General features: G+C 38.5%; 1 protein-coding gene across 3 annotated transcripts in view; it reads left to right on the top strand.

Moving 5' to 3' along the window:
• NHLRC3 (NHL repeat containing 3) overlaps nucleotides 1-19,276 on the top strand; it is a 62,608-nt gene that overhangs the window by 30,985 nt on the left and 12,347 nt on the right. The window lies entirely within an intron of this gene.

Below are 19,276 nucleotides of genomic sequence, written 5' to 3'. Positions count from 1 at the left end.
GAGGAACCTCCACACAGTTTTCCAGAGTGGCTGCACCAGTTCACATTCCCACCAACAGTGTAAGAGGGTTCCCTTTTCTCCACATCCTCTCCAACATTTGTTGTTTCCTGCCTTGTTAATTTTTCCCATTCTCACTGGTGTGAGGTGGTATCTCATTGTGGTTTTGATTTGTATTTCCCTGATGGCAAGTGATGCAGAGCATTTTCTCATGTGCATGTTGGCCATGTCTATGTCTTCTTCTGTGAGATTTCTGTTCATGTCTTTTGCCCATTTCATGATTGGATTGTTTGTTTCTTTGGTGTTGAGTTTAATAAGTTCTTTATAGATCTTGGAAACTAGCCCTTTATCTGATATGTCATTTGCAAATATCTTCTCCCATTCTGTAGGTTGTCTTTGAGTTTTGTTGACTGTATCCTTTGCTGTGCAAAAGCTTCTTATCTTGATGAAGTCCCAATAGTTCATTTTTGCTTTTGTTTCTTTTGCCTTCGTGGATGTATCTTGCAAGAAGTTACTATGGCCGAGTTCAAAAAGGGTGTTGCCTGTGTTCTTCTCTAGGATTTTGATGGAATCTTGTCTCACATTTAGATCTTTCATCCATTTTGAGTTTATCTTTGTGTATGGTGAAAGAGAGTGGTCTAGTTTCATTCTTCTGCATGTGGATGTCCAATTTTCCCAGCACCATTTATTGAAGAGACTGTCTTTCTTCCAATGGATAGTCTTTCCTCCTTTATCGAATATTAGTTGCCCATAAAGTTCAGGGTCCACTTCTGGATTCTCTATTCTGTTCCACTGATCTATGTGTCTGTTTTTGTGCATAAATGGCCATTCTATTAATTCATTGAATAAGCATAGTCTTTCAGGCAGAAGTTAATCAAGTATGTTTTGTGTCTCATTGGATTTTGGGCATAACTCCACTGTATTTAATTTTTGTATATTCAATGGCAGGTGCAATGCCTGGATTGTAATAGGTTCCTCAGGAGACGATGGTTGATCCTTGGTGGAAATCATAAACAAATTTTTGTTTGTTTCATCCTTGTATAAATAAACACTCTTAACACTAGGCTCTCCAGACCCTGCTCTACCCCTTAGCAAATGACCCAGGAATCATAGCATCAGATCAAAAAGTAAAGATTAGAGACTAAGAAGACCCTAGTGATTGATATGGTCAAGCTTTTCACTTACTGAAATTAATTTAGATTAAAGGCTAATTCCTGCCATTTAGCTTTATTTTCTAATATTTAGGCATGATACTTTAGAAACACCTTTGAAGGAATTCATTCATTCAACAAATATATTTAGGTATTGTTTTGGGTGCTGATGACTCAAAGATGTCAAAGATACTGTCTCTGTCTTTAAGGATATCACAGACCAATGGATAGCACAGGCATGTAAGCAGATAGTTAAATGCAGTGTAAATACAATAATAGAAACATGTCCAAGGAAGAATATAGGCATAAATAGGAAGTGATTTGCTCTCATTTTGAGTCTAGGAACAATTAACAGTAAAGCTTGAAAACTGTCTAAGGGGAAGTAGGAGTTCTCCTGGTGGAAGAGGAGGAGAAAGACATTCCAGAACCAGAGAAAAGCATCTGCAGATATATAGAGGTCTAAAATAGCATGAAAACCTCCGGAAGTTATAAATAGCTTGGTGGTGTTGGAACAAAGGATTCTTGGAAAGGGTGGATGAGAATTAAGAGAATTAAGTCAGGGACCAGGTTATAGGGAATACTTTGTACCTGCTGAGTTTTGACTTGATTTTATCTCAACAGTCCTGAGATACAGGGTACTACTTGGCTCATGTTTTCTCATTAGCACGAGATAACTTGAGTGGCTCATCCAGAATGATTAATCACCTTTTTCTTATGTGATTTTGGGTTGGCTTCTGCCTCTGAGATTTTCAAACTTGGCTGTGAATTAGAGTACTCTGGTGGTAGCTTATTAAAAAAAAAAAACAATTTCTTGGGATGCCTGCCTGGGTGGCTCAGTCAGTTCAGCTCATGATCTTAGGGTCCTGAGGTCCAGCCCTGCATTGGTCTCCTTGCTCAGCATGGAGTCTGCTTTAGATTCTCTCTCTCCCTCTGACCCTCCCCCTGCTCATATTCTCTCTCTCTCTCTCTCAAAGAAACAAAATCTTTTTTTAAAAAGCATATTTCTCCTTCTCCTCCATGCTATTCCTCAAATTAATATAATGAGTACAGCCCAACACTGATTCCTGAACCCATGTTTAGGGACTGTTGAAGTAGGAAGACATTGACAGGTATGCAACAGAAGTATAACATCAAGGTGAAATTTACTGTTTTGGGAAAGTCACAGGGGTTACCTTAGGGAGGATATTTGGGAAGAAAGGTAAAGGGCACAGGTGACCAATGACAGGGATTCTCCAAGTCATTGAAGTAATAGAGGTCAGATATAAAGAGGGTCTAAGGCAATTGGTGTTGGTTCACAACCTTGGCAGTCCCAGGTATAATCTGAAGCTGGTCCCTGTACATGGAGGGCAGGGAAAGACCAAAGAACCATCCAGATTGGTCCGTAGCTATTTTAATAAGCAAGGGAACTTATATATGAAGCTTGTCTTGGATGGCCACGGAATGAGTAGATCTCCATAACTGCTCTTCAGAATCTTAAAAAATTTATATAGAGGTCTTCATGGGGTTCAGTCCTGTATACAGCCCAGGTGGTCTCAATAACACATTACTCTCTCAAAGCTGGATCCCTGTGACAGCTCCCTATATGAGAATGGTGGGCAGAATGTACATTCCAAGGATGGGAGAGGAAGTGAGCATCTTCCAGTTGCCTAGGTTCAGCTTAAGGGTCCAGCAGGTGGCCACATCCTCTCAAGATTTCCTCCAGCAGTCTGGTATAAAGGAGGAAATAGAAATGACTCATCTGAGGACCTTAGAATCTATGGCACTGGGATTCCCTGGAACTGGATGAGGAGAGTGAGGGACACTAAGGAGTTAAGAATGACTCCGGATTTCTGGCTTGGAGTTTTTGGAAAAGGAAACTAAAGAATCTCAACAGATTCTGAGGAAAAAGCAAAGATAATTTGGGGCATGGTTTAAAGTTGAGATGCTTGTGGTATATTTAACATTAGATTTCTTACAGGCAGTTGGATATCCCAGGGTGGAACTCTGAAGAAAGGTCTGGCCTGAGATGGGTATTTGGGAGACATCTTTGTTTAGGCAGAAGTGGAAACTAAGACAATAGGTGAGATCACTCAGAATAGAAAGTGTAACTGAAGACTGAGAATTAAAGCCTTAAGCCAACAAGTTTTAAGAGGCGAGTTAAAGAAAAGAGTTAGTGAAGGACACAGAGCAACCAGAAAAATGGGAGGAAATCCAGAGGAGAATAACATGACAGAAGTTATAGCCACAGAAAAAATAATTTTAAGAAGAGGGTGTGGTCAGCACTTAAACATGTTAGAGACAAGTCAATGACATGACCACTGAGTTGAGCCAAGAGGAAGTTCTTAGTAACTTTGGTAACAGCAATTTCAGTTAAGCAAATAGGAAAAATTGGAACCAGTTTGCTGTGGGTTGAGAAATCAACTGGAGGTGAGGAAGGACAGATGAAGAGTGTTAATTTTTCAAGAAGCTTGCCTGAGAAGAAAAGGGGAAGGATAGAGTGGTAGCTAGGAGGAATCCACGGTTTAATACATTTATGTGTCTGGTTTTAAGATTGGAGAGAACTGTACATACTTGCTGAGAAGAGACTAGAATTTAAAAAATTGAAAAGGAGGGATCCCTGGGTGGCGCAGCGGTTTGGCGCCTGCCTTTGGCCCAGGGCGCGATCCTGGAGACCCGGGATCGAATCCCACGTCGGGCTTCCGGTGCATGGAGCCTGCTTCTCCCTCTGCCTGTGTCTCTGCCTCTCTGTCTCTCTCTGTGACTATCATAAAATCAATAAAAAATAAAAAAAAATAAAAAATTGAAAAGGATAGTTGACACAGGTTGGAAGGCCACAGAATGGGCAGTGGGGTTTGCTCTAGTTTTTCTTATGCTTTGAGCTCCTTCCACCAAGTTGGGAAAGTAAGAGAGAGCATACCATAAAGGAAAGGAAAGGGGAAACATTGATTTCTCCCCTGCCTCCCTACCCATAATTCCCACCTTATTCTCTACAATGAGCCCATCCTCCTTGCAACATTTTGAAGATATGTACATTTATAGGCACAGAGATTTTTGTGGCAGGAAAATGTTATAAATGAAAAGTACAGGGGTGTCTGGGTGGCTCAGTCGGTTAAGCTTCTGCTTTGGGCTCAGGTCATGATCTCAGGGTCCTGGGATTAAGCCCTGGCTCAGGCTCCCTACTCGTTGAGGAGTCTGCTTCTCCCTCTCCCTCTGCTCTTCCCACTACTCATTCTCTCTCTCTCTCTCAAATAAATAAATAATCTTAAAAAAAGTATAGGGGTGATTAGTATAAATCTCTCATTCAAACCACACAGAGATGCATGGACTCGATCTTGAACATAGGGTAGAATTGAAGCTGTTGTTAACCCAGTTATATTAAAGTGCATCCTTAGGATTTCTGTGGTATTACAGAATTGGTGATTCTCAGTTCCCAAGACACTGTAGCTCTTATTGTGATCCTTGTGAGTATTAAATCAGGTACTTCAGAAGGAGGGTAGAGTCTATCCTCATACTGTCAGTTTATTAGTCAAGTAGGGCTGGAAGGATTAATATTTGGTTCAATTCTTCATCTTTCATTTTTCAAGTAAGAAACAGGTTACTATGGAAAAAAAATGTGCTCTCTCTGCATGGAAGTTTTATTTTATGTGCCTGCAGAGCCTGATGAGGGCACCATGCATTTAGGGTTTTATAAATAATGAAATAACACCCTTCCTTAGTGTAAAATTATTCAGAAACACCTCCATTGGTATCACTTTGGAGGTTGTAAGGACAGTCACACAAAGCACAAAAAACATAAATAGTGCATAAAAATAGAAACAGTGCATCACAGGAAGTAAAAATGTAACCTCAAAGGTAGTAACAGGAAAAGAGGCAGTATTTGGACCCAACAGACCTAGATTGAGTTTATAACTGTGATATCGGCGGAGTCTCTTAGCTCTGTAAACCTCCCCTATTAAATGATGTGAACCCCTTCAGTTGGACAGGAATTTCAACAGAAACTATATTATGTTGGTTTTATAGCCAGCTCCTGGGCTCTCATCAGAAACACAGAGTGAAAGAAAAATCTATTTTTCTCAGAGCTCCAAAACTGCTAGAATTAAGTTGTCTGTCACCTTATACCCTAGAGATTAGTACAGAGACAGACTTCAAAAAAAAAAAAAAAAAGTAACTTCTTACTGGCTATGAGAGTATGAGCCAGTGGGGCACCGAGGACTGAGCGTGAGTGGGGAAACAGTCTGACTGCACAAGGAACACCATGTTGGGTGAGAGTTTTCTCGCCTTCCAGCAGCTGTCTTTTTCTACAACCCTACTGACTGAAGAGGTGTACAGATTCCACAGACACAAGCCTGTATAGACCAGAAGATGAGCTTATACCTGAGAAATGGAATATTCAACTTTGAAGACCAACATATTGCATCAAGTAAACCAAAAAAGAAGTGGCCAGTGAGGAAAAGCTGAAACCCGGAGGGACCAAAGTAGGAGCTTCCTAATGCCATGCATTTTTTTCTTTAATATCTGCTATACTCCACTCATTTTATTCATTCCTAATCTTGCTTATCTGCAATTTCCTTCTTTAAAAAAAATTCATATTGCTGGACTTATCTATTTTTCTTTTCAAAGAACCAGGGTTTGCCTCTGTTGTTTTTTCTCTCTAATACTGTGATTTTGTCTTTTGCTCCTTATCCTTTCTTTTTATTCTTTTTTGGGTTTATTCTGTTCTTTTTCTAACTTCTTAAGTGTATGGTTGGCTCGTCATTTTAAATCCTTCTTCTATTGTGTAATGCTATGGTTTTCCCTCTAAGTGCCACTTTTGTTGGGCTGTTTAAGTTCTCATATGTAGGATCTTCATTATAACTCCATTCCACTGGAGGGTATTATGCTAAGTGAAATAAGTCAATTAGAGAAAGACAATTACATATGATCTCACACTAATGTGGAATTTAAAAAACAAAACAGAGGACCATAAAGGGAAGGGAGGAAAAAAATAAAACAAGAGGAAATCAGAGAGGGAGACAAACCATAAGAGACTCTTAATCATAGAAAACAGTTTCTGGAGGGGATGGCAGGGAGGCAGTGGTTGGTGTGGGGGTAAGTGGGTGATGGACACGTGATATAATGAGCATCGGGTAGAAGACTGATGAATCACTGACTTCTACCTCTGAAACCAATAATACATTGTATGTTAATTAATTGAATTTAAATAAAATATAATTCCACTCCAAGTACTTTCTTAATTCCATAAATGATTCTTCTTTGAAGTCTGTTTTTAAGTTTACAGTTATGAGGAATTTTATTCATCATTGTGTTACTGATTTTGAACTTAACTGCATAATTGACAGAGAAAGCAGTATGTGTGATATAGATAATCTGGAATATTGAGACTTGAATTGTAGCTAAGTATACAGTCGATCTTGTAAAAGCTCCATTTATTCTTGAAAAGAATGAGTATTCTCTACTGCAGTTAGATAAAGCTTGCTATTTGTATTATCTGTAGTAAATATTTTTTGATCTCCTTGAGCTCTTAATTGAGAAAAATGAATTTGTTAATTTTCCCAGAAGTTTCATCAGTTTTTGCTTGATATTTTCTTATATTCTGTTTAGAATACCACAACAAAATCTCAGGAGCATTGAAGAACGTAAAACCTGGGAGTAATTGATTTACATTCATTGGAGCTATCATTAAGTGGATTTGATTAACTTGAGTATCTTCACCCTCTCACTTTTCCAGCCTCTTAAGTCTGAGATTTGTTTAATGCCTTGTTACTTTTATGGTTCCATTAAAGTTACAGTGCCCAGGGCAAAGTTTTATTAAAAGAGGAAGGAGCTGCTTCCAGGAAATTTCAAGCCACTTGGAATGTTGATGGTGCCTGCTTGTCTGACGGCTTCCTTTCGAGGTTTACATTTCCATTAGCAGTGACTTGTCACTTAACCAGTGACTTCTGTCCACACACCTCACACAGTCTATAATAGTCAAAAAGAAGAGAAAGAGTCCGCCAGCCTATGATGAGTTGAATTTAATAAATTCTTCTAGTCATGATCTAATGATCCTTTTGTTTTTCCTGTTTCACCTTTTTTCTTGATCCCCTTGATAACCCCAAAGAGGTCACTGGGTCACTGGTACCTGTTTTAGCACTTAATTTTTTGGAAATGATTTTAGCTTTAAAGAATTGCAAAAGCAGTATAGCATTCCCATACACCTGTCACCCTTATATTAACAGCTTCCATAACCACAGGATATTGATCAAAACAAAGACATTAACCTTGTTACAACACTATTTACTAAAGTTAGTAAAATAAAGTAGAAAATTTCTCACCTTTTACCAGGTTTCCAATTAGTGTCTTTCATCTGTTCTAGGACCTAATGCAGGATCTCACATTACATGTCCTTGTCTTACGTTTATCTGACTCCCTAGTCTCCTCGATCTGTGACAGTACCCCATACCATGACCTTGATACTTTGCAAAAGTAGTGCTCAGTTATTTTGTAGGATGTCCCTCACTTTGGGTTTGTTTGATGTTTTCTCATGCTTATTCTGAAATCATGCATCAGTGGGAAGGATACCACAGAAGTGCTGTGGCTTTCCAAATGCAGCACACAATGTCAATATAGAGCTATTACTTAGATGGTAACCATGATCACTTGGCTAAGATGATGACTGCCAAGAAGCTCCACTGTAAATGTACTATTTTCCCTTTTAAATTATTACATATTTGGGGATAGACATTCTAAAACCATGCAAATATCCTATTTGGACTTGAACTTTTGCATCAGACTACCTAAGACCTACCTAGTCTTCAGTCGGTGTGGAACTCTAGCCCTTAGGTCACTGAAACTTCCACCTTCCTCAGAACAGAGGTCATCCAGAGTCTGCTTATAGATTTTTAATTTCCTTTTCACTTTGGCCCCACAGAATTGTTCTTTTTTTTTTTTTTTTTTAAATCAGAATTGTTCTTACTGTCTTACAGGCTCAGTTAATACACTTAAAAGAATGCTTGTTACATTTTACCAGGCATTTCATTGTGCTTTGTAATGAAAGACTTTTTGCAGGTTAACTATGGTAACATGTTGCTGAAAATGATTGTTGCTTCCACCTGCCTGCATACCTTGACATCCGCATACCTCTCTATTCTGAAGGCCATCATTATGATGCCTATATTTTCTGAGTCCAAAGTAGACTCCTATTCTGAAGAAATAAAAAAGACTTTTCTTGATTTGTGATTTGTGTGTGTGTGTGTGTGAAAAGATCCACAATTGTGGAAAAATCAAACTATGTTTTGTTTAGTCAAACTTTCAATCATATATTTTTGGAAAGAATATAACTACATAAAATTGAGACAGAAAAATACCAGAAGCACAGAAAAATACCAGACAATGTTTTCTGCACCTATGACTCATTAATCATGTTGCTCAACTTCTCCCTTTCTGTTCAGGTCACATGATCTCTCACAAGACTGTTGCATCTGGATAACACTGAGCTCCGTTTTTCTGTATTTGATGATGATAATAATGATGCTATAAGGAAATAACTATTTCTAAACTATGGACAGGTATACAGGTATACCTAACAAAATAGAATAGTTCTTCTTAGCCTTTTTTTGAAAACTAAGTTCTATAATCTTGTATTGCTATTTTATTACATTGCCCACATCTGACTTCTATGCTGATACATTTTCACCAGCATGCTCCTTTCTATAGTTTTTTCCTTTTTTTTCCAACTGCTACCATCTGTCATTATAATTCATCTTCTACACTGAGTGGTTTTGCATGTGATGATTACCGGTTTCCTAGCCACTTGGACTTCTCAGTTCTCCCTGAAAGAGGAGGATCTCATGACTTAGATAACTGACTCATCTAAATTTCCTACTGAGATTAAAACCTGACATGGGAAGTCAATTAAGTGTTTTCTGTTGAGGCTGGGGTAGAAGCTGGAGCTAATGCGTGTGTGTGTGTGTGTGTGTGTGTGTGTGTGTGCGCGCGCACATGCATGTGTGCTTATTTGGAGAGGACAGGCTAAGTCCCATTGTTCAATAAAGCAAGGAACAGATGGCACTGTCAGTTCTAGGCACAGCACAATCACACACCATATGAGCATTCCCAAACTGTGCTGCATATGCAAACCCAAGCTGCCAGCAATCCCTCTGATATTTAAATCCCCAGAGCTCCCCAGAGAGCATATTGCACCGCATTCCTTTGAACAATAAAAATTGCTTAGCTTTCTGCCTTCCCTCCACACTCCTCCTCACTCGCTGCTCCCTGGGGCAAGTTGGAGATGAGCTTCAAACTTAAGGTTTATGAAATGAAGTCTTTAGTCGTTTGTTCTGTAGGGCAAGGAGATAGTGACACATGGTGGTGCCGGAAATAAAGGAGTGAGACTCAGCCCAATAAATGTGAAAATTATGCATTCACTGAACGAGCATATGAAAATCTCCTCCCTTCATGGGTAAAAGTCTATGTGGAATAGATAATGATACTAAAAAAAAGAAGAAAAGAAAAAAGGTACAATCTCTGCCCTCAAACCAGCTCAAGCTGGTAATAAATCAGGGGAGATAAGATATACAATGTATCTGAAATACAGGTTGAAACTTAACATAAAGTGAGAGAGTTTAAATGAATGATGTCACTGCTAATTGAGAGGATAGACTTGATGGAGTTAGTAGCTTTTGAGATGGACTTGGAGAAGGTGAGTTTTAAGTTGGAAGATAGGATTGGGTTGTAATTCACTAGTGATACAATGAAAATTATATATATATAGTACTCCAGCAATTCCTATTTCCATCACTAATCTTTTAGCCCATTAAAAATTGAAATGAGAAAAAATATTTCATCTTGGGATTTGGCCGTTTTCTTCTTTTGAAGACTTCCCTTTGCAACAATTTTTCCTCTTGAAAAATTTTACCCCAACTGGAACTCGCACACCTCTTCATGATGTAAAGTGGTACTACCCCTTTGGAAAAGTAAAGCCAAATGTAGGCATATCTTATTATTCAATAATGCAGTCTCATATATAATCACCAAAAGGCACTTTTTAGAATATTTATAGCACCACTATTACATCCCAAACTGGGAAGCTAACCAAATGCTTATTGACCTTAATATTGATAATTGTATGATGGAATATTCACTCAGTGGAATGCTATACAGCAATACATGCATGATGTATATCTACACATACATGAATGAATCTCTCAGACATGGAGTTGAGCAAAAAAGTCAGAATTAAAGAATAGGTACTGGATGATTTTATTTATAGAAAGTATATAAACTGGTTAAAGTACTCTGTGTCATTACAAGATGAGATAATTGTCACCATAGCAGGTAATGACTTGATAGAAGCAAAAAGGGGGGCTTTTAAGGTGCCGTTAATATACTGTTTATTTTCTGCTTAAAAGAATGTGTTCATTTTATGAAAAGTGATTGAATTTTACTTTTATGACGTGTACTTTTCTGAAGACATATTTTGATTAAAAATTTTTAAATACTTTTTCACAATAAGATAGTCTAGATTTTTCAAAAACAAAGCTTCTATGAACTAACTTAATTGCACTTACATTTTGATCTTTGAAACTGAGTTCTTTATGTTATTATTATTATAAAAATATGACTTGATCTCTAAGGCTTTCATGACTCTTCTGTACAGATAATATGTATCTTTCTCCAACAGGAAAGTTAGGTCCAGATTGACTGCTTTTTGCATTCTGTCCCATCTTTACATGCTCTTCTGTTCATTGCAAAGCTTTAGTTTCCACCACTAAAGAGTGATACTCCAATTTCTAGCACTTTCCTTTCTTTAGCTCCAGAGACTCTAATGCTGTCTCCACTTGGATGTATCACAGGCCCTTTAAATGGAACATGTGAAAAATAGAGCTTGATACCTCCCCACCAAAAAATTCCTTTCCCTCCTGTTCTCCCCATAATGGTGAAAGGCCCCCCGTCCACTTCCCGATCCCATTTGCCAGTTGGTCATATGAGACTTTCCTTCTTCTTCACTTGGTCCACAGGTTCTGTCATTTCTACCTACTTAAGAGCTCTTAAACCTTCATCTTTTTTCAGTTCCAAGCCTACCCCCCAAAAACGTGTGAAATAAATGAATCTCCATAGTCACCATACTCCTGTTTCTCAGCAAGCCACTTCTCACCCATATGTTCCGTCTTTATTTATATAAATAATAAGTCTATTTTACCAGTTCTCAGCACAAAAATCTTTGAGTCATCTTTGACTCTTCTCTCACATATCCAGTTGGATAGTTCTATCTTCAGCATGTATTCAGAATAAAATTCAGGCTATTTTTTTTACCACCTCTTTCCCACCCTTACCACGTGGATTCAACACAAGCCATTCTCCAACCAGCATAGCCATTCTCACACCTGTATTTCACACCTGTGCTCCACCCACACTGTTGGGTTTACTGCCCCAGCGCATCATGCCATTGTGTGTGCACACTCTCTTCTCACTGCCAGGGGTGCTCATTCCCCTGTTGCCAACCTGGATAATTCTTTCTCATCTAAGTTGAGCATATACCATCATTTTCTCTAGGATATTTTTCAGGCTGAGCCAGTACTCTATGTTTTTATGTATCTTTATATTCTGAGTGCCAAGCCCATTGTCTGGCATGTTGTAGTTGGTTCTCAATAAATTCAGAGACACCGATGATGAACTAACCTATTGCACTGTAATAAAACCCTGCCGTAATGCCTTTTGCAAACATTTATTACAATTACCACATCCCATTGTAATTTCTGATTTCCATTTGAGATTCCTTACCAGGTTAAAAGCTACCCAAGGTCAGGAAATGTGTGTCTTAATCATATTTGCATCCTTTATATGCCCACAGTAGTGTGCAAGTATAATTGCTAAATGAACAAGAGCACAAATGTGTTTGGAGGGCATTTATAAGTCTGTGTCTCTTGCTAACTGCTATGTATTAAATTATATTCCCCAAAAATTCATATGGCGAAGCCCTAACCTTCATTGTGATGGTATTTAGAGATAAGGCCATTAGGAATTAATTTGGTTTAGATGAGGGTGGGTCTCTTATCATAGGATTAGTGCCCTTATGAGAAGAGACATCAGAAAAAAAAAAAAAAAAACAGAAAAGACATGAAAGTGAGCCCTTTAATATCTCCTTCTCCATGTGTCCCATTCCCTTCTATGTGAGGACACAGCTAGAATGCAACTGTCTGCATACCAAGAAGAGAGCTCTCACCAAAATCTAGCCATCCTAGTACCCTGAACTCAGACTTCCAGCCTTCCGAACTATAAGAAAATAAATTTCTGCTGTTTAAGCCATCCAGTCTGTGGTATTCTGTTATGGCAGCCTTAGCAGATTAATATACTGTCCCATCTGAATTAGCTACTTGTGGCTATTGTCAAGAGCCATGATTGGGAACCTTCCTGAAAATACACATTACACTTTTTCTACAAGTTATTGTTTCATCTTGGCTGTGCATTTAAACTGGTTCCAGATGGCGCCAATAAGGCCAAGATCAATAAGCTTGTTGTAATACAAAGTCACAAATTACATCCTTAGCCACAACCAGTCATCTCAGGAAGGTGAAACTGAATAACCCCATTGCTGGGAAATCAATCCAAAGTCCATTTCCTCCTAAGCAGTGGCCTGTTAGTGCCATGCTTATAAATTAAGAGCAAAATATTGTTATGATATACTTTCCATTACTTTCCTGTAATTGACTCTTGGTAACTAATTTTTTCCCTCTTTATTTGACTCACAGGAAAATGAATTCCTCTTCAATTATGTCCTCGCGGATATTTAATTTTTATGAATTAGGTTTTTAAGACTCCAAGCCTGTTTACTTTGTGTGTTTTAAGAAGAATGGGGGATTCTTTTTTTTTTTTTTTTAAAGATTTTATTTATTTATCCATTTATCCACACAGAGAGAGGCAGAGACACAGGCAGAGGGAAAAGCAGCTCCATGCAGGGAGCCTGAAGCGGGACTCTATCCCGGGTCTCCAGGATCACACCCCGGGCTGAAGGCGGCGCCAAACTGCTGAGCCATCAGGGCTGCCCGAATGGGGGATTCTTATAAGAATATTTACTTCCTCCACTTTTAAATTTCTCTCCAAAGAGAATTAACCTAGGTCAGTTGATTCTGATGATGGAGCAGCAGGTGACATACATATTTGTAATCAGAGCTTTTGGTTTAAGATCTTCAAGTCCAGCCTCTATCTGTGTCAGAATGCACTGGGCAGCTGCAGTAGAATTTAAGTTTGAAACCAGATAGGCCCAAGTCAAGTTGTAACTTCCTGATTGTCTGATTTTTTTTAATTTGGAGAGTCAATTTAATATTCAAAAAGGAGGAGAAGATGCTCCGAGGACCGATCTAAAACGGACCAGGTGGAAGTAATTGTCTAACACTCCCCATCAAATTGCATATAAGGAATCCCACTCTGATTCCATGTGTCTTATCTTCTCAGTTTCTGCACTGGCTTATTCCCAAATGAAAACTAAGAAGGAGACTGACATGTTAGTGATGGTGTCTCATGCTATCAAAACATAGTTGTGGTGTGATTATAGAATAGTGAATATTCTTCTTAAAAAGAAAAAGAAAAGCAAACAACAATAATAACAAAGCTTAAGAAGGAAAAGGCTGATTCCACTGATTTCAGAGTCATATACTCCAACACTATTATAACGAAATGGATCAAAATTCACATCAGGGTCAAGGTGTCTGACTCTTGATCTCAGTTCAGGTCTAGATCTCAGGGTTGTGAGTTCAAGCCCTGGGTTAGGCTCCATGCTGTGTGGAGCCTCATTAAGAAAATATACTCAGGGGCATCTGGGTAGCTGAGTTGGTTGAGCATCTGTCCTTAGCTTGGGTCATGATCCCAGGGTCCTGGGATTGAGCCCCACATCTGGCTCACTGCTCAGTGGGGAGTCTGCTTCTCCTGGTGCTCATGCTCTCTCTCTCTCTTTCTCAAATAAATAAAATATATATAATATATTATATAAAATTATAATAATATTAAATATATGTATATATTTTTCACACCAGGGTACAGGCTCACAAGACAGTGCTCTACCCTCAAGCTCTCACTGTTTCATTCCTCCTTTGTATGCCTCTTTTACTGCTTTCCTGGGATTCTCTGCTCTTGCTTTTAGAAACTGTGATTTGAAAGAGGAAGCCATTTTTCCATGGATAGTTGGTTAGGTACCAAGCTGTTGCATTGCCAGAGTGATAAAATATTTACTTCATTGAACTGACAATAGCACAGATTTTCTCTAAGCAGAGTCCCTTCAGGGTCCTTAGCAAGAAAGAAAACTATGAAGTCCAATGTGCTGTCCTAATGGCAGCACATCATGAATCCGACCCTTCAAAATGGTAACTGGGGCATTTCTCCCAGCTCTTCTGGAAGGGAAACTGCCTTGGTTTTGGAAAATCTGAAGGAAATGTATGGTCTGACTATGCTTGGCAACTGCTTGCTAGGATGTCAAGCATACTGGCAAGGGAGAGCCAATAGAATCCAAATTTCTTTGGGTTAAATTTGCAGCTCAGTCCAGGCAGATGATGGTTCACTTACACTTTCTGCCACATCCCACCGCTGCTGCTTCTTTCAGGCAAGGCATTTCACCATAGAGGGAACAGCCAAGCAGGAAGACCAAGCGGGCTGCCTGCGGGGAGGCTTTTGTGCCCTGCAGATCAGCTGGGGAACCTGCAACTGAGACTCAAATCTTAGCGTACTTAGGGCTTTTGAACCTTATTTTTTCCCCTTTCCATTGTCCTTGATCCTTAATTTTTTAAAAAGATTTTTATCTATTTATTCATGAGAGACACAGAGAGAAAGAGGTAGAGACACAGGCAGAAGGAGAAGCAGGCTCCACGCAGGGAGCCCGTTGCAGGGCTCCATCCCTGGTCTCCAGGATCACACCTTGGGCTGAAGGCGGAGCTAAACTGCTGGGCCACCAGGGCTGCCCAGTCCTTGATCCTTAAAACATTAACTTAAAACCTCATGAGTGGAGGAGACTATACCCAGTCATCTACATCCTCATTTAAAACTGTCTCTCCTTTGACCTGAAGTTAGCATCTGTCCATAGTTAGGATTTGTTTTTGGACTTTGTAATATGAAGTGTGTTTTCTAGCTAAAATCTACTGATGATCAAAATATTTTGCTCAATTAAAAGAGAGGAATGTGCATAAGTTCAAAATTTACAAAACTCTGAAAATGAGAAAATGGCTGTAATTTTTTTTAAAAAGGGGTGATCAGTAGTCTATATTTCTGGGCATTGGCTGATAATTATGTTAGTCATCAGCAAGAGTTCCATAACAGGCAAATCCTGGCACCCCTTTCATATCCATCTCCTCTCAGAATTTCTCCTTTTTTTTTTAATACCAAAAAAAAGAGCTTTTAAGTGGATTAAAACTCATAGACCCAAGTAAAATGTAATAGAGGCTGAGCACTCATACCTCTACTTGGGCTCTGGGTCATCTTCTCCAAGTAAGGATACCATTGAGGAGACAGTTGATCAGTTATCAGGAGACACACCGAGAACCCCAAGGAAAGTCAGTTTCAAGTTATCCTGATGTAATTACTGATGCATTTAATTAAATCATGTACAAAGGCATTAAATATTTCAGTAAAGTCTGTTTTAAGTTGTTTTACCTCTTGAAAGACACTAATATGAAATGATTTTCTCAGGTAAATGAAATTTAGCTGTGTTGGTGAGCAGAGCAGACACAGCAGCTGCAGTTTTAATTAAACGTTTGCCTAACCATATAAAAAGACAGTGATATATCTTCATAGCATCTGGCAGCTTCACCATCCTCCAGTCGTTCTTTAATTAGCATGCTGGTGAATTTAATAGAAAATGGCTTTAACTCAGGAGCAGATGGCTCTTCTGAGTGACAAGGGGAATGACAATTTCTGTCATGTTTACTTCGTCTGTAGCTTTCTAGTCTGGAAGATCCCTTAGGAGCACAGGCCTGGTCCGATCAGAGGGTCGGGTTTAATATCTTCTGAAAGCAACCAATTCTGAATCTTGTTCAATTAGAAACGTCTGACTCACAAGCTTCCAGAGATGGTTGTCCTACGTCTCTTCATGTTCACTTCTCATATTCCATGGTGAAATTAGCCTTTCATCTATTAAAAGCAAGGTTTTATAAACATTTGTATAGTTTCTCTGAGGCAGATAAAACTATGTCTGTCAGATCTGATATAATCTCAAATGACAATCTACATCAGACTTTTTAGGAAACATGAACCCCTGCTCCCTCTTAGCTGGCAACTGGCTTGAAAGAAGAAAAGAGGAAAAGATCTTTGAAACAAAAGAAAAAGTTAAGAAAATCCTAAAGAAGAAAAATAGGAATGTTCAAAAGTGATGGTGTACTTTGGTTCTTATGGGCTTGTTTTGAGAACTTTTTTCATGTGTAAATGATCTTCCTGTGGGCCACTGGTCACTATGCCAGCTTCCCTGGGATGGCCATGTTGCACCTGGGAAATTTTATTTTCATCTTTTTATAAGGTTTTATTTATTTATTTGAGAGGGAGAAAACACGAGTGGAGAGGTAGAGGGAGGGGGAGAAGCAGACACCCCGCTGAGCAAGGAGCCCTAAGTGAGGCTTGATCTCAGGACCCTGAGATCATGACCTGAGCCAAAAGCAGAAGCTTAACTGACTGAGCTACCCAGGTGCTATGCACCTGGAAAATTTTAAATAATGCCTTTAGTTCACTTTACATAAGTACGATTGACTGAATCAAAAATGGAAAATTTATCTCTTTGGATCAAGAGTATTATTTCTCCATTTATTTTCAGGTTTTCAAATATGATTGTGAAGAAACTAGTCCAAATCAATCATGTACAGTGTGCATGTGTTCACCCTGCCAGTTGCAATATTGGGCACTTTATTTAAATTATCGTATTTTTCACAATAAGCCCATAAGCCTGTAATGCTTTTGATAAATGAAGAGATGACCTCAAGAAGTTACCTGAGACAGGTTACCTGGGCCAGTTTTGGGTGTTGGTCTGTCAGCAGTATTGTTCTGTCTTCATGGTGTGACATTGTTTTTAGACCCAGAGACATTTGATTACTTATTCACAGGAAAAAACATGTATCATATCTAACCATGTGTCAGACAAGTGCTGAGGATCCAAAGATACATAGATCCTTGACCTTGAGGAAATCTCAGTCTCTAGGGGTACAGAGATGTATAATCATAGGCACAATAAATGTGATGAGAATTACAGTAAAGAAACAGGCAACTGCTTTGTAACCCAGAGGCAGGAACAGAAAATTTTTCTAGGTATCAGGCATAAATTGACATTGAATTTGGTTTCTCTTCTGCCCACCCCCCGCCCCAGCTTTACTGAGGTATAATTGACAAATTGTAGTGGCATTCGTGGAGTACAATGTGATGTTTTGATGTACATATACATTGTGAAATGACTACCATAATCAAGCCATTAACACTGCCATCGTCTTGCATAGTTACCATTTGTGTGGGTGTGTATGGTGAGAACACTTAAGATCTAGTCTCTTAGCAAATTACAAGAGTACATACATTATTATTTACTCCAGTCACCATGCTGTATAAGATCTACAGAACTTGTCCTGCATAACTAAAACTTTGTACCCTTTGACCAATATTTCCCCATTTCTCCCCATTTTCCTCATCCCCAGTCCCTGGCAACCAGTATTCTACTCTGCTTTTGTGGATTTGAATTTTTTTGGATTCCACATGTAAGTGATATCACATAGTGTCGTCTGTGTCTGGCTTATTGCACTTAACATAATGTCCGCCATGTTCATCCATGTCCTCGCAAATGGTAGGATTTCCTTCTTTTTTAAAAGCTGAATAATATTCTATTGTATATATTTATACCACATTTTCTTTATCCATTCATCCATCAACAGACACCTAGGTTGTTTCTGTATCTTGGCTATTGTGAATAATGCTAAAATGAACATAGGAGTGTAGATATCTCTTTGAGATACTTGTTTTATTCCCTTTGAATATACACCAAGAAGTAAGATGGCTAGATCATACTGTAGTTTTATTTTTTAATTTTTTGAGGAACCTCCATACTGCTTTCCATGATGTCTGTACTAATTTACATTTCCACCAACAGTGTTCAAAGTTTCCCTTTTCTCTACATTCTTACCAAGGCTTGTTATCTTTTATCTTTTTGATGATAGTAATTTCAACAAGCAAGAAGTGATATATCACTGTGCATTCCCCTGATGTGTAGTGATGTTAAATACCATTTAATTACCTGTAAGCCATCTATATATTTTCTTTTGAGACTTTGTCTATATGCTTTGCTCATTTTCAAATCAGATTGTTTTTTGTCACTGAATTATTTGAGTTCCTTATGTTTTTTTTGGACATTAACTTCTTACCAGATGTGTGATTTTCAAATATTTTCTCCCATTCCATTATCTATTCACTAGGTTGATTGTTTCCTTTGCTGCGCAGAAGTTTGGTTTTATACAGTCCTCCGTGTCTATTGTTGCTTTCCTTGCCTGTTTTTTGGAGATCGTATCCAAAAAAATCATTACCAAGACAAATGTTAGGAAGCTTTTCCCTAATGTTTTCTTCTAGTAGTTTTATAGTTTCAAGACATGTGTTTAGATCTGTAATCTATTTTGAGTTGTTTTTTTATATGTGGTGAGAGAGAAGGATCCAACTTCATTTTTCTTCATGTTGGATATCCAGTTTTCCCACCATTTATTGGAGAGACTATCCTTTCCCCATTACATATTCTCAGCACCCTCACCATAGATGAGTTGAATGTAAATGCATTGAATGTACTTGTGAGCTCTATTCTTTTCCATTGGTCTCTCTATATATTTTAATGCCAGACCATACTGTTTCAATTACTATAACTTCATAATATAGTTTGAAATCAGAAAGTGTGATGTCTCTAGCTTCTTCTTGCTCAAGATTGCTTTGGCTATCTATTCAGGATCAGCTTCCATATGAATTATAACTAGTGAGGAATATTGGTTCAGCATTGCCAGATCTCTCTCTCTCTCTCTCTTTTTAAAAGAGTCAGAAATTCAGAGTTTGTAAAAAAAATCTTGAAGTCCCTTTCTAGGAACTTAACATGGAACTACACCTCCACCATGTGAAGGCACCATTTGCCTTCAATACATGCATTTATCACAACACGGTTGAAAGGTAATATTGGAGACAAA

Source organism: Canis aureus, chromosome 24 (genome assembly GCF_053574225.1).
Source record: "Canis aureus isolate CA01 chromosome 24, VMU_Caureus_v.1.0, whole genome shotgun sequence".
In the NCBI taxonomy this organism is placed as follows: Eukaryota; Metazoa; Chordata; class Mammalia; order Carnivora; family Canidae; genus Canis; species Canis aureus.
Note: the sequence above shows the minus strand (reverse complement) of the source record. Positions and strands in the feature narration are given on the sequence as shown.